This window comes from Leucopleurus acutus (assembly GCF_964270905.1).
Source record: "Leucopleurus acutus genome assembly, chromosome: 18".
Classification (NCBI taxonomy): Eukaryota; Metazoa; Chordata; class Mammalia; order Artiodactyla; family Delphinidae; genus Leucopleurus; species Leucopleurus acutus.
The window spans coordinates 38,822,143-38,848,200 of record NC_139160.1 but is presented as its reverse complement, the minus strand read 5'-3'; the positions used below and the strand labels follow the sequence as shown (position 1 = coordinate 38,848,200).

Sequence of the window (26,058 nt, the reverse complement as noted above, 5' to 3'; positions counted from 1 at the left end):
CTGTGGGGCTGGAGAACAATTTATCAAGAAAGGATGTAGATGAGTCTACTCTTCAGTCCAGGAACAAGATATCTGTGTGGAGGAATGACAAGGACCCTGGGACTGTACTGTAGGGAGTTGGTGTGTCAACAACGGGTGTGGCCACGTCTGCATACCCACCCGAAACCCAGGTTCCACATGCTGCAGAGCTCAGAGGGGAAGAGTATAACTAACAGCGCATCTCTGCCCATCTGCATTGTCATCAAAGGAGACTCCACTCAGCAGCATGATGTGCGTGTGGGGGTGGGGCGTCCGGGGAGGGGGGGGCCCGTCCTCACCCCCATCATCAACACAGAGCTGTAGGGGCTGCCCTCAGAACTCGCAAGGTGGGCTTCTCTGGTGGTGCAGTGGTTAAGAATGCGCCTGCCAATGCAGGGGACACGGGTTCGAGCCCTGGTCTGGGAATATCCCACATGTCACGGAGCAACAAAGCCCGTGCACCACAACTACTGAGCCTGCGAGCTACAACTACTGAGCCCGCGTGTCACAACTACTGAAACCCACGCGCCTAAAGCCTGTGCTCTGCAACAGGAGAAGCCACCGCAATGAGAAGCCCACACACCGCAAGGAAGAGTAGCTAACCCCCTCTCCGCAGCTAGAGAAAGCCCGCGTGAAGCAACGAAGACCCAACGTAAACAAAAACAAACAAACAAACAAAAATTCGCAAGGTGATTGGAGAGTCCTGGCAGCAACTACCTGTTACTGTCAGGAGGAGGAAGTCAGGACCTGGTACAAAGACAAGAAGGGGAAGGGAGTGGGAAAGTCAGGGGCACGGGACATTGTATACGAAGAAAAAGCGCAAGCAGACATCTCAAGTGCCAACTCTGCATCTGTTCACACGCTCAGCCTCCAACTGCACTACCCACCCTTCTCACCAGCGTCCTCTGCTCCTGCACACACCTGTATTCACCATGGTGTCTTGCTGGGCACATAATGAATGCCCAATAATACCAATAATACACAGTTCCTTTCATTTAAAGGAGAAGCAGCCTTTAAAGAAAAGCTCTCGCATCAGTGGAATTTTAAACTAACAACTCTTCTTAGAGATGAGGAAGCTTGAATCCCATAGAGAGGACATGACTTATCCAAGGTCACACAGTGGTGACGCTGAGGTTTAAGCCTGGGTACATGGAGTTATGAGGAAGAATTCTTTTTAAAATAAAACTATCATGAATCCTTGAAAACAGAAAAAAAAATTAATAATAATAATGGAAGTGTGTTCCTTCTCTCCTACATTTGTGCAGAGGATTTCTGGGTTGGAAGAAGATTTTGTTTTTAATTATAATTCCCCGACAATAGGAAAATTAATAAGAAAAAAAAGTTCAGGATATTTTCACCAGAGAGAAAATGTATGTCAACTTTTTATTATTAGTGGCATAAATTAGAATAAATTTAGGAACAATCATTGATAATCACATTTCTAAATACAATGAGCTAACCTCTAGGAATTATTCCTTTTTTGTGTAAAAATAAATAAATATAAATGCTGAAAAGTGTGTCAGGTTCTTCTCTCAGCACTTGAATTCTACTGTTAATAAAGTAAACAAAAAAGACTGTGACCTTGCAAGATAAAAGTAAAATTTGACATAATCCTCTAGCAGACTAGGATTAAAAAAAAATGCATTGAATTGGATAGTATATTAAATGCACAAGGTCACAGACTGAGCTGACAAACATTAAAAAATAGTTATTTTTAAGTAGTAAGAAAGTGCAATAATGTACTACTACCAAGAAAGCAAATATATATTGTATCCCCATGATTCAAAAGAAGGTCACATTGTTTTAATCCAATCTTGAAAATAACTAGGAAATGCAAAATTTAATTTCATATTGTGTAGAGATTCCTTTTATTTCATACACATGAAAAAATGATTAATATTATATATCCACTTGTCCAAGTAGGAGACAAAATTTTATACCAAACCTTCATTAAATTTATCTACTCTCTGTTCCATTTCCCAACAAATGCTTCTTTAATTCATACATTAAGAAATTGAAAATTTCCATTTTTTTCTAGAAAAAACTTCTTGAATTAAAAAACTAAAATACAGAGATTAAGATGGTTACGATTAAGATGGTTATTTGTTTATATCTATTTATACACAAGTATAAACATGCATATTCACACAATATGTAGTTTTATAGATGGATGCATATATGTATACCCACATATAAATTTGGGAGAGTTACATTATATTTTCATTTCTTCCATGTGTAAAATATATTGCTAGATATTTGCTATTTGCAATCTTTCTTTTAGGAATTTTACACATGACCACCTTGATTAAATGGATGAGGCAAAAACTTTATAAGGATGTGAGAATAATGTTCTTTATCACAGGACCACGTTTTGTCTTAAGCACAATATGTTATATGATTAAAAGATCAACAGAAATATTTCAATCTATGTGATAGAATTCTGATATATACTATTTAAAAGTTCATTACTTTACCAGAAAAAAACATTTTACTTTGATTAATTTTTTTCAAAGTAACCATTTTTATAAAACATGATTTTAAAAAGGTACATTTTAAAATGTAAGAGTGGAATTTGTAGTGTACTGAAACATAGCTATGCAAAAGTTTGTGTTTTTTCTTTAAACTAAATGGAATATTACATGTAAAGGATATAAAGAAACAATACACAAGTTAACTTTATACTAAATGAAATATTAAATGTAAAGGATATATAAAGAAACAACAGACAAGTTGAGAGAACATTGTTCAAATACTGTAATGATTTATATTCAAGATTATGCTCAAAAAATTAATGCATATTTATCTTTTTCAAACTAAATGGTGTATTTGAGCCAGAAAGGTTAAAAATGGCTCAGGGAACAACTATGCTAAGTAATGTTTTAAGGCCTTGATTTATGCAACTATTTCAGTTTAATAATGAGCGAAACTGCTAATCAGTGCCCACAGATATTAGATAATAAATTCAACAGGGTCAAATGGATATTTTCAGCATAGCAACTACTGGCTTAATGATTTAATTAATCTAAACATGTAAAATTTTGTGCTTGCTTATATTTGTTTAGCATATGACACATTAATGGAGATTAAAAACAAGGGGTGTAATTCATAAATTTAAAATGTGTATTAGGGGAAAAGGGACAATTACCAGATCTTACATAAATGTCTCATAAGTACCACATCAGGAACTTGAGAGAATGAGTTCATAATTTTGCCTTGCAATTATTTGCCTTATATTGCTAAATTGAAATAGCTTTGATTAGTACAGTGTATCTATAAAACTGCTCTAAAGGAAAGACAGTGATAATCGAAGTAGCATATCATTAGGAGAATGGTAGCTTTCCCGAGAGCTTCCCTGTTGCAACAATTACTTGAAGTATACAATTTAAAATCATGCAATTTATTTTTCTCCTTACATCTAAGTGGAAACTTAGAATGGTTTCTTTTACAAAACCATAGTTTTGAACATTTTAAATTATTTTAATGTTGAAGCTGTTTTAATATGTAGTGGTAATGTATGTTTTTCTCCATTTAGCATGATTTTCATTAACTGTCCATAACATAAATTGGGCTCTATATTTTACTACTTGATATAGTTATGAATTACAGTTGCAAGATCATCCCTTAAAAACAAAACCTTTTATTTTCCTCTCTAGGAATTCAATATGTATTTATTCTGATTGAGGAATTTTTTAAATTAAAAAAAACCCAAATTTTAAACTCTCTATTCAGAAATATTTATAACATCTAAGGTCTTAGTCTATCACTCAGTAGATTACTTTTATAGTGGTTGTCAACTACCAGAAGTTATTAAATGAAACATTAATATTGTATTTATGTTTGCAACTGATTTTACTTCTTGAAAATATTTAATTATATTATACTTCATTAATTAACAATTTTTAAACCATGAACTATCATTTTACTTATGTTAATGTTATCAATTTAATTATGTGAATGCTCTATATATATTAGAGAGGAGAAATGTCAGAAGCAAACTTTTAGTACTTCAATTTCTTCTGTGATAGATTTTTGTCCCTAATATAATTTTATTAACATTTTATTAAAGAGGGATTTCAGGATTGGGTTTAAATTTCAGTGTTCAACAATGGTAAGCCATTTGATTGTTATAGTATTATGCTTGCAAATGCCCCATTACCTCAATTATAACATTTTTCAGATTGAGACCATATTTCATTTATATTTCCTTTCCCAGTTACATATAAACCCTCAGTAAATTTTAAAGCAATAAAAGCACAAATGAATGGGTGGAATATGCATTCCAGTGATGGAATTAAACAGCTTTCCTGCATCTAACTACTTTTAATGAGTTTATTAGACCAATAGACCAAGAAAGAACTATTAAATACACTGTGCAGGCTTCCAAAGTGATTTGGATTCCAGAATGTGTAACTCAAGTGTAAAGATTCATGATAAGAACCATGGATTTAGAATTCATTGTGAGACAATTCAAAGACAAAATATTTGAGTACCACAGAGTCTACTGAGGAATCGTCTAGCAGTTTATATTACTGATTTTCAATTATGTTTTTTTCTAGGAAACAAAAAAAATCATATTTTATTCTGCTGATATTATTTCTGGTGATTAGTTTTCTTATATTTCTAATAAGCTGACAAAAGATAAATAGAAACTTAAAGCACTTCAAGCAATTCTGTAATTACATATTTTTCTTCTAACATTTTATGTAAGTACATCATAAAATACTTAATTGCCCTATACTAGCAATTAGGAGTTGGGCCTGCTTCATATTCTGCACAAGTAGAGCATTATATTGTCATATCTGTTTTGTGTTTTATTTTATGAACAGTAATTATGGATATTGGTACAGACATTGGCATCAGATTTTATGCCTGAACTCTTTCTTATGTGTTCAAGAAAACACATGTATTATAACACTTTAGACAAACAAATTAAGTGTGTTTTTCAAAGGAAGCTAACTTTATACCACATTGTAATTTTTTTTCTAGATTTATGCATTGAGACTGAAATTACACACAAGTCCCAGGGAGCACTCTAATTTACTTGAGAACACTTAACCTTAAGATTTTTTTTTCATGTTTCTTTTCTTAATTACTGTAACATTCCAAGGAGGGAGGGAGGGAAAGAAGGAGGGAAGAATGGAGAGAGTTTGAGGGAGAGAAAGAGAGACTATATAATTTCATTTCCAGTGGTTCTCATGAACAAACAAATCTTTCCCAGAGGCACAGCTGGGATTCATTTGTACACTTCTATGAAGTCATATTATAAGAAAATATTGTTTTATATTTGCAGTGTCTTTTTAAACCAGGTTACAATATTTTATTCATGAAACATATATGTCGCATCAGGGATCATATTATTTAGGTGATCGTTCATGGTTGGGTCTAATGACCTCCAGATTTTATTCCCAATGGATATAAAGAATTTTGAGAGGTATTCTTTGCAAAACATATTGGTGGCTTTTGTCTGTCTTTAAAAAATAAGTATTTAACTTTTCTCTATGCGCTTTGCAGATCTTCTTAAAATGTATTTTAATACACAAACTCCCTCTTCAGGAGAATTTTTGCTAGAGAATGACACTGGCTATTTCCATATAGTACAAGTGCAATTAACTTAGTTAATTTAATTATTTCAAACATTAAAAACAGATATTAGGGCTTCCCTGGTGGCACAGTGGTTGAGAGTCCACCTGCCGATGCAGGGGACACGGGTTCGTGCCCCGGTCCGGGAAGATCCCATGTGCCGGGGAGCGGCTGGGCCCGTGAGCCATGGCCGCTGAGCCTGCGCGTCTGGAGCCTGTGCTCTGCAACAGGAGAGGCCACAACAGTGAGAGGCCCGCGTACCGCCCAAAACAACAACAACAACAACAAAAAAACTGATATTAGTTTCACTGTAATTGCCTTTATTGTGACAGTGAATCCTCTCTCATGACTCTGTCATCATTAGTGGCACAATAAAATCAAGTCAAATACTTTAACATATGGAGCATATTATTTGTATTAATATTTTCTTAAAAGGTTGTTTTGCCAGATAGAAATATTCTAAGTGCATAATCAAGAAAATAAGTCATAGGCATTCAAAAAGGGAAAGCAGAGTTAAAAAGTTTAAGACTAATACTTATTTCGGTGCTAGTTATGATTATACATAGACTGACTATTAAACATGTAGAAATCCAATAGAGCTTAGTTAATTTATAGTTAGCTGCCTTTTAACTTGGAGAATGTGGCTGTGATAACCATAAAGTGGCCCTAACTTTTTCATTTAAAGTTGATTTGAATTTTCCTTGGATGTATTCAGTTTCATCTTTCCAAAATTCTGAATATCCTCGCTTATACTATCAGATTTCTTCCACCTACAAAGTATAGTGATAATTTAGTCATTAAAAATTATTTCACTGTATTTAATGTACATTGAAGAAATCCTATAGAAATATTTGACTGAATATGCATTTACAAGTTATACACTGAAATTCATTCACTGAGCATTAAAAGAATATTTGAGCTTTAATTAATGTATTTTCATTATTAAAAACAGGCCCCTTTTTACCTCTTTTATATTCCATGTTCAGATTATGACACTTATTCATAAGTCTAAGGGTTTAAATAAAATGTGGTATGTGACAACTATCTTTGAAGAGTTTTATATTTTTATTGCTTACAGAATTTCTCACATTATTTGACTTTGTTATTCAAGTAGGCAGTTCAAAAATCAATCAAAATATACATGATAATGTCATACAAATCATAAGTACAAGTACATAAAATCATAATATATGACTGTTCAATTAAACATAGGTGTGGTCTTTTATTCTACTGATTTTCTTTGGTGATTGTTTTTTTTTTAATTAGACGTGGCTATAACTATGCATTTCTTTGTCATTTGTGATAGATATTTTGACTCCTCTTTATAAATACTGCTTTTTATAATATAATTTATATTTTAGGTTGTCAAATTTATATTCTAAGATATAGTTCCTCAAAGTGAGCACTCAACCTCGGTCTGTTCTTCCTTACTCTCAGACTTCCCCCTTCTCTGGCACTTTGTTATTTGATACTTTCTTTGACTCTGTCAGCAACTACAGTTCAGAGTTCTTCTGTGTGCTTCAAAGGGAGAGATTCTGTTCCAGGTTGAAATATATGTTTTTCCAATGCACCTGACTCAACATGTGATTTTTCATACTCTAATATTTCTTTGTAGAATATTCTAAAAATAATTTAAATGTGTATATAGATAAACAGTTACATATGTGCACATTTATTTTAATCAATTCATTGTGATGATGGGACAAATAATTATTTTTATTTGACATATTTTTTTCTGTTACCTAAATGTAAAAAAGAAATCTCTATGATTTAAGGTAAATTACTATCTATTACTAATTATACTCTTATTTCCATCCAGAATTAGCATAGCTCTCCTAATTAATATAAATCTAAAGCAGTGTTAATGACCAGATGGGTAATTAATTTATTTTAACCTGGTTACCAAAACCCATTAACCTAGCGTAAAAAAGTAATTAAAAAAAACTATTAACAAGGGCTGTTTTCCTCAATAAGAAATAAAAATAGGCAATATAAAATTAAACTATATGGAAAAATAGAGCAAATGATAAATTCCTTCTCAAGCCCATCATTCAATGGAAACATACTAGCTATATGTTTTTCAAGTATAGTATCTTTCTATGCACAATTTTTTCAAAGATATCTCTGCTGGTGGAGCAACAATTGCATCACTTTCCATAGTATCTTCTCTTGATTTAATACTTGCTTCTAAGTAGGACTGTAAAGTTCCAAGTAGATGAGGTAGTCGTATACTGATAAAACCATGACATTTACTAGGTTTCTGGGATTTGGGAGAAAGTGAGGCATTCAGAATCCTTGAGCTCTAAAGTATATTTCAAAATACTATTATCTCTGAAATTTCCTATAGTAATGCAATAATATTAATTACTGGAATATTTATGGCATATCAAATATACCTTCAATGCAAATTTACCAAAACTAGTGCACACACACATATATATGAAGTGTAGTGGTTTGTCGATTCTTTTTTTTTTTTTTTTTTTTTTTTGCGATACGCGAGCCTCTCACTGCTGTGGCCTCTCGCGCTGTGGAGCACAGGCTCCGGACGCGCAGGCTCAGCGGCCATGGCTCACGGGCCCAGCCGCTCTGCGGCATGTGGGATCTTCCCGGACCAGGGCACGAACCCGTGTCCCCTGCATCGGCAGGTGGACTCTCAACCACTGCGCCACCAGGGAAGCCCCTGTCGATTCTTTTTTAATGTTTTAAAAATATTTGAGCAAATGCTTAACCAAAATAATATTTGTACCAGAACTGACCCAAGTTATGCTATTCCAGGACAAAGTCATTGGATTGATAGAGAAGCTACATTTTGGTAATAATGAAAATCAAAAAGTAATATACATGTAACTCTTGTATGTGTTTCCTAAGGAGGACCCCTTGTATGTGTTTCCTATGATATTTTACAGCATTGAATACAAAGGTTAAGAATTAAAGTTCTGAAAGGAAAGACACAAAGATAAAGACAAAGGAGAAAACACCAAAGGATGATACATGACTTTTACAAACAGCTCTTACGAATGTTGAACTGTAGGCTTAATAATAAACCCTCATCTATATTTAAAAGTTATTGTCTCCTTGGCTCCTGCTCTGTCCTGTTCAGCCTTCAACTAAACAGTAAATGAAGTGTCCACATGACAGACTATTCAGAAGAACTGGCTCTCTGGTTATTTATTTAACAGTTTTATTTATTTATCAGTTTTGCCAGATGAATAAACATGTTTTCCATACATTATCTTAATAGACTTAATGATATAAAAACAATATTATACAATGTCATGTGTGGCTCAAATTGATGGCAGTTTTTCTTCTGTAATTCCCAGTGTTGGATAGAGGTATTCATTTATCATGTGCTAGTGCCATTTTTTTTTTTTCCCAAGAGTAACATTGGCTGAGTTCACTTTTTCAAGTACAATTCATTATTCTGGATAACAGGGGCATCTACCTCCTTGAGGGTCTGCCAAGATTTGTAGTATTTAAAATGCAGTTTGGGAGAGTGAAAAGAAAATCAGAGGGCTGCCATCAGCATTCATGCAACTCTTCAAGCTGCAGGCAGCCCTTTCATCTGTGAATGGTCCTTGGGATTAGAGTTTGCAGAAGAACAAGGCTCACCCATGCACTTATTTTTCCCACACAAAATCAGAATTAGGAGGACAGGCAGTGGGAACAAATAGCTGGTTCATTGCCTCTGGCACAGAGGGTCACTGCAACATTTTTTGTGTGTCTCTCAGTGGTAAGAAAAAGGTATACATTTTCCTCCTGAATATATGCTGAATACATAATATGAATATAACTGCAGTGAGCACTTTTCATATTCATTCATCCATTTCATCAACACATATTTATTGAGTATTTTTTGTGTGGTAGGCACTGGAGATACAGCACTGGCCACAACTTCTCACAGAGCTTTCATTCTAACTGGGGAAACTGCTAAATACATTAGATGGCAACAAGTGCTTGGCAAAATCTGCTGAAGGGAATAGTACTGGAATTCTGGAGTAAAACCCACTTGCTTCTTAGTAATATCAGATGAATTAGTAGATCTTCTTTCTGCTCTCACTGTAATGGTGGCCCAGATCTGTGTGCAATATCATCAATAATTAATCATAGCAAGGCATAACTAACATTTTCCATAGGTATAAGTTTGCCAGATAAAATATAGGATACCCAGTTAAATTTGAATTTCAGATAAACATAAACATTCCTTTAGTATGGGTATGTCCCAGATCATTCATGATACACATAAAAAAAATTATTCATCATTTATCTGAAATTCGAATTTAACTGGATCCTGTATTTTATTTGCAACCTAACTAGGTGGCATTTTTTTTTTTTTAAGTAGGCCATCCTAGCCTAAATAACAACTTTTATCTGAAGCTTGAAAATTCATATCAAAATTATCTAAACATTGCTTAAACAAAAGTTACAAGGAAATGAGAGCCATTGTATTAATGCTTCTGCACATTACATTAAAATAAGTTGTTAAACTAAAATTGTGGTGGTTCTTTTGTGTCGTGTGATGTGAAAATCAAAATCCTCTAGCTAATGACTAATCTGAGATTGCATATCCTACTCACAGTCAAGAGTTCAGAATTGACTGGTTTTTAATGGATCTGTAAAACACTAAATGTCCTCACTGAAAAACTATTAGATTAATTTAAAAATATTTAGATTAAAAGTAAAATATTAGCTAAGAGTGTCTTGAGGAGGCAGTTAATTTAGTAGTTGAAAGTTAAAGACCCTATCCTCTACTTATCAGCATTGTGACCTTGAGACAATAATTCATGAATATAAATAAGCCTGTTTGTTTGTTTTGTATGGGAAAATGACACTTAATTTTTTAAGGTTGCACTGAGGATAGAATGATTTCGGCCGGGAAAAGAATTTATCTCATTGCCTAACATATTCTAAGTACTCAATAAATGGTAAATATTGTTATTAAAGTTCATACTGTGTTACAAATTATGTAGTGTCTCCTACTTTTCTTTCATTAAACATGTGGTAGCAATTACAGTTCTTAGAGGTAAAAAATTATGAACTATTCATAGTAGAGGCAAAATAAGCCTCCTCAGGCATAAAATACTGCATTTTACCAAAGTTAGTCCTAATTTCTGTGCTGTCCTAACTAATTATGTTAGTTACATAAAGACACTGGATCAATATCTTATATTCCTATAGATCAGTGTTCTCATAGTACTAATAAATCAGTCTCAAAATATATGTGATTCAGTTAATTATGGGCAAAGAATTCCAAACTCTAAACATCTTCTAAAAGGAATACAATACAGATTTCTGGCTACTGGAAAGTAGTAAATTTTTCAAACTAGTATATGCCTAAGAAATAATCAAAATGACTGAGGAAATTTTCCAGTAAAGGAATTGGTCATTTGTGAGGCTATTTAATAATTTATTTAATTATTATTATGTGACTACATATTTTATATATAATCATCTTTTTCATAGAAAGCATTAATAAATTGAGCATTACCTATGTAGAAAAAAGCAAATAAAATGAACCACATTTTTAAATGCTTCTTCAAACATCCTTCAATGTAGTAAGCATTCAGAAAAAATTTCCAGAAGTCTGAATAAATAAATGAAAAAATGAAAATTTTAGAATAAATGAAATATTTTTTTAAATAAATAAAAATGTTTGAATGAGAGAATGAATGAATAAATGGAGTGTACAAAGAAGAAATTTGCTACTTTGGGAAGAACTTGAGTCAGAGGTATTTCATAGCTGCATGTTCTTTGGCATATTTGCCCTTTAAAACACAAGATAGACAGGTAGAGATAGAGTTACATATAAAAGCTGATAAAAATATTTCAGTATATAATTATTAGAGAAATGCAAATCAAAACTACAATGAGGTATCATCACAGACCAGTTAGAATGGGCATCATCAGAAAATCTACGAACAACGAATGCTGGAGAGGGTGTGGAGAAAAGGGAACCCTCTTGTACTGTTGGTGGGAATGTAAATTGATACAGCCACTATGGAGAACAGTATGCAGGTTCCTTAAAAAACTAAAAATAGAATTATCATATGATCCAGCAATCCCACTACTGGGTATATACCCAGAGAAAACCAAAATTCAAAAAGGTACATGCACCCCAATGTCCATTGCAGCACTATTTACAATAGCCAGGTCATGGAAGCAACCTAAATGCCCATCCACAGATGAATGGGTAAAGAAGTTGTGGTACATATATACAATAGAATATTACTCAGCCATAAAAAGGAACGAAATTGGGTCATTTGTAAAGATGTGGATGGATCTAGAGACTGTCATGCAGAGTGAAGTAAGTCAGATAGAGAAAAACAAATATTGTATATTAATGCATATATGTGGAACCTAGAAAAATGGTACAGACCAACCAGTTTACAGGGCAGAAATAGAGACACAGATGTAAAGAACAAACATATGGACACCAAGGGGGAAAAGTGCCAGGGGGAGGTGTGGTGGTGTGATGAATTGGGAGATTGAGATTGACATATATACACTAATATGTATAAAATGGATAACTAATAAGAACCTGCTATATATATATAAAAAATTCAGTATAACTACAAGTTAGATGTCTATGATACTGATTATAAAAAGTTTATAGAGTATCATCAGGTTTAAGGTTAAACTTTTAATACATTTTGTAATTTCCATAAGCTGCTCTTATTGCCTGGGGAAACATTCTAATGTCTAAAACTTCAAGGAGACCATACTGATTTTTAAATAATTATAAGGTTCTACATATTTATGACCACACACATTTCATCTGAATAAACACTGCAAGAAAAATAAAACAACAAAATTTAGTATTAAAAATGTATCTTCATTTTGCTTTACTGGTACAAAGAGGCAGCATTATAGTTAACGTTTTGTTCCAGTTGCTTGGAATATAGAGAACAGGTCACATCGTTCACTCAAACCTCCAATTCCCCAAACTAATAGTGCTAGGAAAGAGGTGATGGGAATAGACAGAGTTTGAACCTCACCCTAAAGGCTAATAGAAGACAGTTCTGTCAAACTCCTCCAAGCAGGGGATACCCTGAGCTACACTCAGGCCCAGAAGCAAACTGAGGACTCTTTAGGCGTGCTGCTCCATCTGACCTGCCCATCACTATAGTAAAAACCAGGAAGTAACCATGCCTAAAATAGTTGGGAAATAGATTTAAATTATTTTGGATCAAAATCAGTATCTTGAATTGTGAGATAAGGAAAATGTAACTGTCAATAAGGAAAACAGAAAGGAGATGATCTCTATAGAATATAACCCTGAATTTTAGCAAAGGAATTGGCTAAGGGACCTCTTAAGGTCTCCTTGACTCTGCCTTTCATTCCATGGAGACCCCAGGTTGGTGTGTCCTATGTGAGATCTCTGAGTGTGTGTCAGCACAGCTGTGAGTCTGTGATGAGCTGTGGAGGGTGAGCACACATTGTAGCTAATATCAGAGAGGAAGGGGATGCTTAGCCATGGAGAAAAGAAACACTGTAATCCAGGTACCCATGCAATTCAGTAAAAATGAAAAAGTCAATGCCACTTACCAGGCTCTCTAACTGCAAATCAGTACTGTCTGCCTGCAGTTCATTTGAGGCCAAATAAACAAGCAATTTAGAGATATAAGGAAAATAGGAAAACACTCCAAATGAAATAGAAAACTTGATTTTTATATAAATAGTGTTTTGAGTACAATATAAATACAATATCAATACAATACAATATCAATAGTGTTTTGAGTACAATAGTGTTTTGAGTACAATATAAATTAAATTACTACAAATAAAATATATATTTTTGTTAACTTAAAAAAATTATGTATCACAAAAGTGGATGTTGTATTTTGTCATATCTTTTTTTTTAAATTTATTTATTTATTATTTATTTTTGGCTGTGTTGCGTCTTTGTTTCTGTACGAGGGCTTTCTCTAGTTGCAGTGAGTGGGGGCCACTCTTCATCGTGGTGTGCAGGCCTCTCACTGTCACGGCCTCTCTTGTTGCGGAGCACAGGCTCCAGATGCACAGGCTCAGTAGTTGTGGCTCACGGGCCTAGTTGCTCCGCGGCATGTGGGATCTTCCCAGACCAGGGCTCGAACCCGTGTCCCCTGCATTGGCAGGCAGATTCTCAACCACTGCGCCACCAGGGAAGCCCTGTATTTTGTCATATCTTGACAGCAATTTTATTTCACAATTTACTATTTCTATAACTTATATGTCTATTAGTGTAACATGAATCAGTAATTTATGAATGTTTACCACATAAAGATAAACATAATGGAAAACAGTCGTGGATTTTTAGTTCTAAAGACTCTATGAAACGCTATACTTTCTACATACATTTGGCAGATTATTTTGAATAGCTGACTATTTGAGAATTTTAAAGCTCTTTATTCAATACCACCTAAACTATTATAATCATGCATATTGCCTTTCCTCTGATTTCATATTGAAAAAAGTCATTACAAATAATTTTTTTTGAGAACTAGAAAATAAATAAAAATGTCAGAACAGTCGAAATACATTCCCCTATGTTCTTCAAAACATGTTAGTATATCATTCATGGAAGTATCCCACAGGTTTTTCCTCATTTACTTACTCATATTGCCTCTTCAGTTTATCAACTCAAATTTGATTAGAAGCATCACACTGGAAGGAAGATGTGAGGACACTGATACAGTGAGGAGAGATAGCATTTCTTACTTAATAACAGTAATACTGACATTTTTGAGCTCTTATTATCTGCCAGACCATATTCAGGACACTCTGCTTATATCATTTCTAATATTTCTAACATCCTCTATTTAAGATAATTATATTATTATTATAATGAAACAGCACACATGTGAGAGAGAGATAGAGAAAGAGCGATTGAGAGGAGACACTGAAAGTTCACAACATGACTAGAAAGTACAGGGTCAGTGTCAACCTTGATTTGCCTTATTCTGAAGCAGATGTTCCCAGGGCCCTGCACATCATAAAACACCTTCATACCTTCTGTACCTTTTTTGGACAATATAAGAACTAAAGATCTAAAGCCTTCTGACTGTGCTAGCATCACGTAAAATGGGTAGACTATAGGCTAATTTCCCTTCCCCCTTATGCTGCTTGCCGCTTAGGTCAGGATTTTACTGCATGTGGAGTATTGGTATTTCTGGCTCGAAATACCTGAACTCCTTATTTTAAATCATAACCTTTTACTGTACAATAGTTTTGACTTAGGAGAGATTACTGAAGAGTTACTGTGAGATATTCTATAGGTATTTCTTAAGGAGCTTAAATCAGAACTCAACATCCTCTTCTGAATGAAGATACCTCTTTGATTTTATTTAAAAATATATTTCCTTAATAAAAAAGAGGCCTTGAGGAAATATTCTAATGAGGCATCACTCTTCCTATGATAGGATGCTACCTTTCTTAAGCCTGGGCTTGTTGTTTTGTGGGGCCCCTACATCTATTTTTGGTCCCTAGACATAGTTTCACAATTGTCATTTAGTTTAGTCTAAAACTGCATCTTTAAAAACATAAAATATAATCTACTCTCTTCCTTGACTAAAGCAACTTTTTTTTTTCATTCCTGGAATATTTTAAAAGCTGGTTCAAGTTTTCTTATTTTATTCCTAATGTGAAAGGGTTTTTCATTTGAATGCTCAGGAATGATAAAATACCAGTTCATGTCAAAACACAAAAACATGGGGGAAAAAAAAATCAGTGAAACCAGTGCCTGCAGTTAGGAAGTTTATGGTTTAATTCTTTCCTTCTAATGAGCATTTAAATCAAAATTGTTATTATGTTATTTTTAACTGTGTTTTTAATTTGCAGAGATTAGCTGGCAAATTTGCCCAAAGTACAGTATATTGCCTGTTTGCAGATCTGACTGAGAGCTGGGTTATTACTAATTACAAAGAAATAAAGAGTTTTCTGGCTAATTAGTAGGAATAAATCTGTAAAGTTTCAAAATTCAACTGAAGATCAGGAATCTGGAACATAATAAGATTTTCATTAATATCCCTTATATATAACTAAATGTTACCAGTTAAACCCACTTGTGGATGCTTGGAGTGATCCTATAGAAATACCAAATTCTCCCCATTCAAAAGCTTTTTTAGACTAAATCTATGTAACATTTCAAACAACTGGTGCTAAGTCACACATTTTAAAAACAAAATTTGACTGTCTATGTAAGAAAGGTGAAATGCAGAGCTAAGATATTATTTTGATGATTCAAGATTCACTAAAAAAGCAACACCTACCTTTCCTCAACTAGCCAGGAAGAAACTGGAATTTAGAAAGGATAAGTCTCATGTTCTTTACTTGTGTATTAATTATGAGGACAGAACTGAAGCCAAAGAGTTTGCTTAGGTAACTGCTTAGTTTGACTTAATTCTTACAATAATACTAACATAATTGAAGACTTACTGTGAACCAAGAACTGTTCTGAGTTACATGTGTTAACCTGCAATCTGTACAAGTCTATGAGATAAAAGTCTTATGCTCATCCCATGCTGCAGACAAGGCCACTGGGCCAGAGCAACCTGCCCAAAGTCATGCAGCTTGGCAAATGGAAGAGGCATGATTTGTACTCAGTCTAATGGCTCTCCACACATTTCCTCTCAGCGTCGTACTTGAGAGGTCTTAAAAATGTATTTATATATTCTAAGTGGATATCTTTACTAAGATATGCAACCAACGCCTTAAAATTCCAGAAACAAATTAAAACTCTGTCTCTCCCCTTCTCCCCCCCTCACTCCTTCTCCCCGTCTCTATCTCCCCCTGCCTTCCACCCATGTTGGCAGTTTCCCTTGGAAGCCGTCAGATCCTAAAAAATCATAGATTAGATCCTGAAGGCAAAGAAAGTATATAAAAGTCAGTGAACACATAAAGAATCCTAAAATATGATGTATCAAACAGACCATTAAACAAACAAAAAAAATCATGAATCAAAAACTTTAACCAGGGCTTCCCAGGTGGCGCAGTGGTTGGGAGTCCGCCTGCCAATGCAGGGGACGTGGGTTCGCGCCCCGGTCCGGGAGGATCCCACATGCCGCGGAGTGACTAGGCCCGTGAGCCATGGCCGCTGGGCCTGCGCGTCCGGAGCCTGTGCTCCGCAGTGGGAGAGGCCACAACAGTGAGAGGCCCGCGTACCGCAAAAAAAAAAAAAAAAAAAAAAAAAAAAACTTTAACCAGAATTTCTCTGTTTGCAACAATCAGGAGAAGACCAACATAAAAGTTATCATTCAATGGTGGAGTAATGCATTTATATTGTTGAGTATAAGCACAAACTGAACCTCTAACGTTGTGATTCTTTTCTGGACATAGAAATATACTACGAACTGATGCTTTTTTAAAGTAAAGCAATGATGTCTCTACCTGGGGCAGTATCACAGAACTAACTCTAACATAAGGTTGACTAAGCCCTGCTCTGAATTTTAATTGTAATTAAATGTATGCCATAAGTAGATTTCCTCATAATATTTAAATTATATTATTTAATTCATTTAATACTATTTTATTAAATCATCATATTTTAGGGTAGTGTTGCCTGATTTAGAAAAAATAAAATACAGGATGGCTGCTTAAATTTGAATCTCAGATGAACAATGAATAATTTACCAGTCTAAGTATGTCCCAAATATTGCAAGAAACTGTGCAATATTGCAATATTTGGGACATACTTAGACTGAAAAAAATATTGTTTATATGAAATTCAAATTTAACTGGCCATCTTGTATTTTATCTGGCAACTTTAGAGTTATTAAAATCTGGACATTCATGTATTTGTCAGTCACACTAATCTGAATAATTCTCAATCCACTGACAGAAACATGTGTCAAAATAGTGTTAAGGTTAATTTGGAACATTTGAGACAAGTATCTGTGGTTTCTTCAAAAATTTCAAATTATTTTAAAACTCTAGACAATTTATTTCTCTTATTTATTTTTCTATATCAAGATAAAAGATACTAGTTTGATTTTGAGTATAGATCCTTTATAATTAGTAATTTATTTCCATGTTTTTCTTATGACATGGCTTTAGAAAACTTCTAAGGGACTTCCCTGGTGGAGCAGTGGTTAAGAATCCACCTACAAATGCAGGGTACATGGGTTCGATCCCTGGTCAACGAAGATCCCACGTGCGTGGAGCAACTAAGCCCGTGTGCCACAACTACTGAGCCTGCACGCTAGAGCCTGCAAGCCACAAGTATTGAGCCCGCATGCCACAACTACTGAAGCCCATATGCCTGGAGCCCATGCTCCACAACAAGAGAAGCCACTGCAATGAGAAGTCTGCACACCTCCGTGAAGAGTAGCCCCCAATCGCTGCAACTAGAGAAAGCCCTTGTGCAGCAACGAAGACCCAATGCAGCCAAAAATAGAATAAAATAAAAAATAGTAATAATAATAAAGAATATTTCTAAGAGTTACTGAAATCAGTAAGCTCCTTATTTTTAGATACAGCTACTGATTTGCTTATCTGTTTATCACTTTTAACACTCTCAAATTATTATAAACACTGATATACAAAGAATATTTTTTTCCTTTAAGGCAGACCACACATCAGGGTTAATTAATGCCATTCCTATTTACCCACCCTTAGCAGAATGAATCACATGGCAGCAGGCAGCTATGGAAATGAAAGTCTTTACAGCACACCAATGAAAGCTGACATTACCCTTCCTTTACACTAGGAGGCATATTGTTCCTACAGATTTTTCTACTATAACACTGAGCATACTATTCAGTGACCAATTCAACAGGCTCAAATGCTACTGAATATTACTAACTACTTCTAGATATTTATGATAAACAAGTACTCAAAGCTAATTCTTTTTGGGATTAAAGTCATACTTGAAATGGATGAGATCTAAAACTTACCAGCAGAGAAAGCTTGTGTTCCTGCTGGTTTTACAGCCAGTTTTAACCACTTTAAGTAATAAAAGATAAAGTCATCTCATTGCAATCCTCTTAAAAATAAAATAGGAATGAAACAAAAAGTGTATTTTGAATAATTAATGTTATAATAAATACTTTAAAATCATAAAGTGAACATAATTTATTTAAAGTGAAATAATGAATATACTGGAGTATAAATATGCTTTACTATATAAGTTTTTATCAGTCTTTAGCAAACTGTGGTGTTCCGGAACTGCCCATCAGATATGATGAGTATGAAAAAAGTCCCATGAAAAGAATTTAAAATATAAAGTATTCAGAATTTGAAACACATTTTTAGAATTTTTTTTCTTCTAAGGTATAACAATGATTTTGCATTTCAAAATTCTCTGTGGTAACTTTGAACACTTGACTGGAAACTTTTGCTAAATGTTTTGATTCTTCTACATATTGTCACTGTCTATTGATAATAATAACAATACAGAAATAATGATACCTGTAAACCAAGCCTGCAGTATGTGCCAACAGCCCTGTGGACCCAGGGTCAATGAGTTAGATAAAAGGCTATTCTGAATCCACAGTCTGTGTTCTTAATCACAACTCCACAGTGCCTCCCCAAAAAGCCAACACTGACTATGTTTAGGACTCAAACCTCCCCCAAACTTTCAAATATCTTTTTGATTCTACCCTAATTTTTGTTGTCTTTGCTCTCACTCCACTCCACCCTCATCTTTGCCTGCCCTAAATGTTGTTTGTCATGATTTCCTTCTTGGACTATCTTCCAAGAAGATAATCCCTTCGAAGATAGTCCCTTGTCTATCTTCATAACTACATTTACTCCCCAAATTTCAGTCACCTTCTATGTCGTAAGTTTCCAGTTTCCAACTCAGAATCATATTCTTAGTTCCTAGATACATCTATCTAGGAACTTTTACACCTATCCAAATTTTTAAACTTTTTAAGAATTGTTTCCTAAGCTGAGCTTTTTTATCTCATATTCTCTAATTTATTTAATTGTGTAATTTTCCGGTAAGTCTAGCAAACTAAAATCATGGAATACCATCAAGTCTTTCTATTCTCTTATCTGCTGTATCCAATTAGAATGTATTCTATCCTCCCCATCATTCAAAATCTGGTCCAACCTATATCTCAATCCAGGTTCATTTCTTGTCACAGACTGGAACAGTTGTATATTAACCATTTGTTGAGCATCTGTGTTTCAGGCACTGTGCTAAGTGATTATTTATATCAAATAACTGTAGTTTTCATAACAATATTCTCAAAGATATTAATAGCCCCATTTTGGAGGTTAGGAACCCGAGACCACGTGGTGGAGCTAAGCATAACTGCATGTGCCACAAAAATACTGAACTATTCACTGCTTACCCAACTAGCCATGACATTTCATAGCACCAAGAAACCTGCACTGCCAGTGGGTGCTCACACACACACACACACACACACAGAGGCACACGCACACAGAGGCACACATACATATTTTATTTGCTTAAACAATATCTGTTTATCCAATGTCACTTGTTTAAAGTATCACTCTATAGAATCTTTATTGATTTCTTATTCAAGACATATTCTATTTTAAACCCCACTTTTTTATGTTTATAAATGGCATTTATTCTAGTTCACTAATGTTATTGGTATCTAGTATCTTCTCTCTTTCAAAAGTCAATATTTCTTTTTTTTTTGTCTTGTTTTTATGGTCTATAAAATGCTCATAGCCTGCCCCTCAGAGAAAATAAAATTGCAAAACAATTTCAGGAACTTTACAAGTTCCCACAAATTTACTCAAGGCCTCTCCTACCAAGGAACTGACATTAGAACTCTTGTTCTCACAGTAATTCAGTTTTTTTTTTTAAGTTTATTGAACGTTGGTTTTAATGCCTGTCCCCAGAATCTAGCAGAGTACCTGACACATAGTAGCCTCTGCATGAGTGTTTACAGAATGAATAAACAAATGAACGAATCATGGAAAAGTCATGTGAATAAAGGATCTTAAATGACAGACCTTGAATTGTAAGATATTTCAGAATTACTAAGTCTTATATAAATTATGGCAGACATACTCTAGTGTGACCCCTCAGGTTCCCAACCTCCTGGTGTTCATTACCATATGTATCCCCCTTCCCTTGAGTGTGGGCAGGACCTGAGAATTGCTTATGACCAATTGAATATGGCAACAGTGATGGAATGTCACTCCTGTGAATATGTGAAGTTATGTAAGAATGCATATTGCTACAAACTCACTCTAGAGACTGTCTCTCTAACTGCCCTTGAAGAAGTAAGCAGTCATGTTGAGAGGCACATGTGGTTAGCAGCTGAGGGTGACCTCCAAGGACTTAGAGCTGTCTCCAGCACACAGCCAGTGAGATAGTCTCAGTCTTACAACTGCAAGGAAATAAATTCTTCTAATAATTTGAAAAATCTAAGAAGTAAATTCTTCCACAGTTTAGCCTGCAGATGAGAAAGTAACCTGGTTCACACCTTGATTGCAGGCTTTTGAGACCCTGAGTAGAGGACTCAGCCAAGGCACGTTCGGACTCCTGACTTAAACTGTGAAATTATGAATGTGCGTTGTTTTAAGACACTAAGTTGGTGGTGATTAGCAATAGAACATAGATGGTAGATAGATAGATACATATATACGTATATACATACATAAGAGATGAGTAGATGTATATTTTGTTTGTGATCTACATGACTTAATCTAGAAAATGTTCTGACCGCTCTGATTTTAAGGGGAAAGTAGTTAGTAATAGATAGTTTTTAACTTACATTTAGAAAAATATATTTAATAAAGCAAAAAATTAAAGTTTTATAGCATTAAAAAAATCAAATTTTGTTCTTTTATTGTCTTTTTTTCCCCTTAAACTCAAAGCACAGTAGGATTGATTACTTTTTCTCTATACCATTCTCTGAGGAACTCTAGATTCATTAACTCAGGGGCCACTATTGTGGGATCACCCTGAATTGATTACAAAAATCCCATGGGGAAATGAACATAACAGGTGACAATATGAAACCTCTGAAAAATTTTCTTTGGGTTAGTATAATTAGTTCAACCCAAGGTATGTATGAAAAAAAATAAACATAGTTCATAAAAATTATTGTATAAAATGTTGTGCCCCAAAAATCAAATTCATGTTTAATTCCCAAAGCATATTATGGTTAGTGATTTTTTTTCTTGAAGGTTAGGATTAGTACAATTTCTTAGGACTGAAATTTGATAGGGTAATTATGTTTTTCTTCTGGATTTTGCTGGAGTATTTTAAAATTTTATTAACTTGATTTTTTTTCTCCCCAAAATGACAGCCTCATTTAAAATCTCATGCTCAAATATTTTAAGTTCTCCGTTTCTTAGCATGTGTGTCCTATATCTTTAAGACTGACAGGAAAAAATATTTTTAATACAATTTTTTACTTTATTCTAAGAATGATTTTTTTCTCAGCTCTGTATCAGGTGCTCTCCATGAAAATTACAAAATAAAAATATAATTTGACTACATTATTAAAACTGTGGAAAATATAGACAATTAAAAATAAATTAATACTCCAAACTGAAGATAACCACAGTTAACATGATATAGGACTTCCTAGGTTTATTATTTGTTTATTTGCTTTATCTTAATAGAACACTTAATTTGTCTCACTGTATATTTGTGTGTTTGTGAAATATTATTTTTTTAGTCAACAAATATACATTGCTGTCCTACTATATTCTAGGTACTGTTATGCCTGGAAAATAGAAAGGTGAGCAAATAGTCTTTAGAGATTAATGGGAGAGACAATTGTGAATCAACTAATCACACAGATTCTCTTTAAGGAAAAGATATAAGTACCATGATAAAGAAAAATTGTTCCAACGAAAAGAGGACTAAATAAGACTAAGTAAGACTCCACATATATGAGTTCTATTCTTGACTCACAAACTATGTAACTTAGGCCAAGCACTTCCCTTTTTACTCCTCTGTATAAAATAATTTTATACTGTGTGGGCTGCGGGGTCCTATTAAGGTCTAATTTTCATTAGCCCAGTGCCAAGTAATCCTTGCAGAAGTAGTTCTTTCACAAGTTGTTCGTCTTACGACTCATCTTAGTAATATTCAATGTCTCAAACTTCCTCTTAAAAATGAGATTAGTGTCCTCAAATTTAAAACTCAGTGTCAGTGATGACTATATTGTATTACACACTGTCTTAAAACCTATGCACATTGCAGGTGGTTTCTTTGAATAGTAAAAGCATAACCTGTGAAGTTAGGCATTCCCGAGTTCATATTATGCCTCAGCTACTTGCTAAGTAGTTTTGACAAATAATTTACTTATAATACTATTTAACTTGCAATACTGGTGTGGAATCATAAACAATATATTAAAACATTTACTAGTATTCCTGACTCATAAGTAGACTTCAGTAACTATTACCCATAAATATACCAGGTATCAAAACTATCCTTAGCGAGAAATTCACCAGCTGAATTCATACCCAGTCCAGATAGAGGTAGAAGCATATGACAGTCAGGGCTTTAATAATATAAATACAATGTGAAAATTTGAACATCATTAAACAGGAGAAAATGCTTAAAATTAGCATTTAAAAGAAAAACAGATGAAAAAATAACTCCATTCATGATTCTCAATGGGACAGGATTAGGACCTAATTCTGAATTAGTGGTAATAAACTGCTCCCAATCTGATTACATAATTGTTTTTGTTTCTTTTTAACTTGGTGAAATTTCTTCATCACTCTAGCTATATGTCTTAAAAATTAAAATCCTCAATTGAAAATCCCCTTACTATTTTATTAGAATAAATGGTTTTATTGAGTTTTACATGGAGGGCATGATCATATTAATAAGTTAACTTTTTAAGGAAATATGATTAATTCTGTTATTTGGGAATGGGATAAATCTTTTTATGCAGAAAAACTGACAAAACTCACTGCAAGAAATATTACATGTGTGTGTGCCATTTGTGGGACAGTTGACTAAGTATGCACTAGGACTCAGAAGTGCCTAGAACATAGAGACACTATCTCTTTGGTTGCCAGAGGGCTACATTAAAGTCTAAAGGTATATTAAAGCTTAAGTTTCCAAAAACTCCCCCACATGATACCATTTGTATTAATTTCTTTAAAAAATGCATGATGAAAAAAGTTACTATGAAATTATTACTAAATTTTAATTATTTTTAAGAATCATTATATTTGAAAAACTAGGAATCCATACAGATATAATACTTAATAACTCTATAGATAATACAAATTTATATGGATATTGCATGATTGCTATAAAATCATGACTCTTCAAGAGACAGAAAATGCCACTGAAGACAATGGAAATGGTTTAGATCTACATAGCAAGATTATTACTGTTGAAGATTATTGCTTCAATTACTCTGTACCTTACTCCACAAATTCTTCAAAGTTAATTACAAAAATGTGACTGCAGAATTTTAAGATAATATATCATAATATTATACTAATATGAATTACTGCTTAGTTATGGATCTCAGTGTTTCTAGGCTAGTCTAATGAATTCTCCTCTAGACGTTTGCAAAAGAGGTTAAAATTAAAGTCTTTTTAAATGTCAAAAGAAGTGTTAGCCTCCAGGGGCCCTCTGGGCTCCACCTTTCCCTATCTGACTCTTATCCTTCCTTCCCAATCATGGATAAGGATGGCTTCTCCAGCAAGGAGCACTGTTCTGGTTTAACACATTTTTATGAATATGATTCTTCTGGGTGAAGTCACTGTGCTGAGTTGAGTGTTGCAGTGTACAAGGGTGTGTCTTCCCTTGGGTCTTTTTTTCCATGTGACAGGATTGGTAAAAATTCTGGGGAGTTCTTCAAGCAGGCTTGAAAGTTTCCCCCCTACCCCCAGCTTTAGAATCTCTCATGTCTTCTCCTATTTGGCAGTTTACCCAGTGCTATTTTCCAGGTTTAAGAAATTGTTGGATGAGTAACTGCACCTATTAGATAAAGTCCTGGCCTAGGGCAGCTTAGCTTAACCATATTGCAGCATACATTTTTTTTTTTTTACCTTTACTTCCGTGAAAATAACTGGTGAACTACATAGAAAAGTCCTAAAACCATTTGTGCCAGTGTGTTTAAAATAGAGCTTTCCTGTCTTGATTTTGGAGGAGGCCCAAAGACCAGAGGAGCCATGTGCAGAAGAGGTGGTCAAGAACCAGTTTTGCGACCCTTGCCTTAATGCTAATAAGAGATGTTTTAAAATTGGAGAAGGGGAAGTTGCAGACTAGAAAATCTGTTTAGAAAGACCTGTCCTACATATCCAACCTCTTTACACAAGTCCTGCAAATGTTCAGACAATGGAACCACAGGTTCAATGGTCCTTAGACTAACCAGAACCAAGAAATCTAAGGAGAATTTTTGACCAGCTCCGCCAAATGCTGTGAGATGAGTAGTTGCCTCTTTGGATATGGCCTGACCTTCTGGATATATGAAGTCAAAAGATGCATGTATGTTTTCCTTATGGGACATAAGAGGACATGAAAGATTAAGAACCAGAGCTGGTATGGAATTTGCTTAGATTTTCCTAAAAGATTGGCTGAGGAAAACTTCAGCAGATAGAAGATGCAAATGTAACTTCATATGTCAATGAGAAGAGAACCACCTATCAGAAAAACCTGCAGAGATGGGAGCACAGCTTGAGAGGGCGCATATGTACAAAAGATCCCCCACCACTACCTTGAAATCAAAGAGTCAGTTTAAAATCCTAGAAGGCATAAAACGCCAATGCTGGATTACCACAACAGGACTAGTTAAGAAAGTCCTTTCATGCTTTTTACCTCTTCTTGGTATTTCTACTTCAACCATAGAATTGCCAGAGGCACTTTAATATCTAAAGCAGTGAGAGAAAGAGCTAGGACATTACAAAAACATCACCCTAACCCCATTTCACACAATAGACAAGTTTGAAGCAGGCCAAGGTGAGTTAGAAAAAACTTTTAATTCAAATCAAACAGAAATCACGATCATTGCTTTGGACTGGACATAATAATTATTGAATTGGACTTCTAATTTTTAAGTAAAGTGAACTAGTTAGTGATTAAAAAAAATAACAATAACATGAACAAAAAAGATATAGCATTTGCCCAAATTTTTCTTCAAAGGCCGAGGAAGAAGTACCCTCACAGGGCTTACCTGGAATGTATAATGATTTCTGAGGTGAGGTGTGAGTTTGTCAGAAAATTAAGGATTTTGCCAGTCTCATCCCACTCATTCCACTCTTTCAATGTATTGGTTAAAAAAAAAACATCCAAAATTAAAATAGACAAAAAATATAAACCCATAAACCCCCACATCATTATCACTCCTCTTCATACTTGTTTTAATCACCATGTTTTATATATATATATATATATGTGTGTGTGTGTGTGTGTGTGTGTGTGTGTGTGTGTGTGTGTGTGTGTGTATAGTCTTCATTGGAAAAGAGCATTCCACAGGACACTTTTTTCTTTTTCTTCATTGACTATGTTCCACTTAACTATATTTAATCAATTCTAAAATGTAAAACTGTCTTCCCATTTTAATATCTTTGACATCT

At 34.3% G+C, this 26,058-nt stretch overlaps 1 protein-coding gene across 4 annotated transcripts in view; it reads right to left on the bottom strand.

The window, feature by feature from the left end:
• The window catches only part of PCDH9 (protocadherin 9), a gene marked incomplete at both ends in the record, with an annotated part of 976,886 nt that overhangs the window by 306,132 nt on the left and 644,696 nt on the right, over positions 1-26,058 (bottom strand). The window lies entirely within an intron of this gene.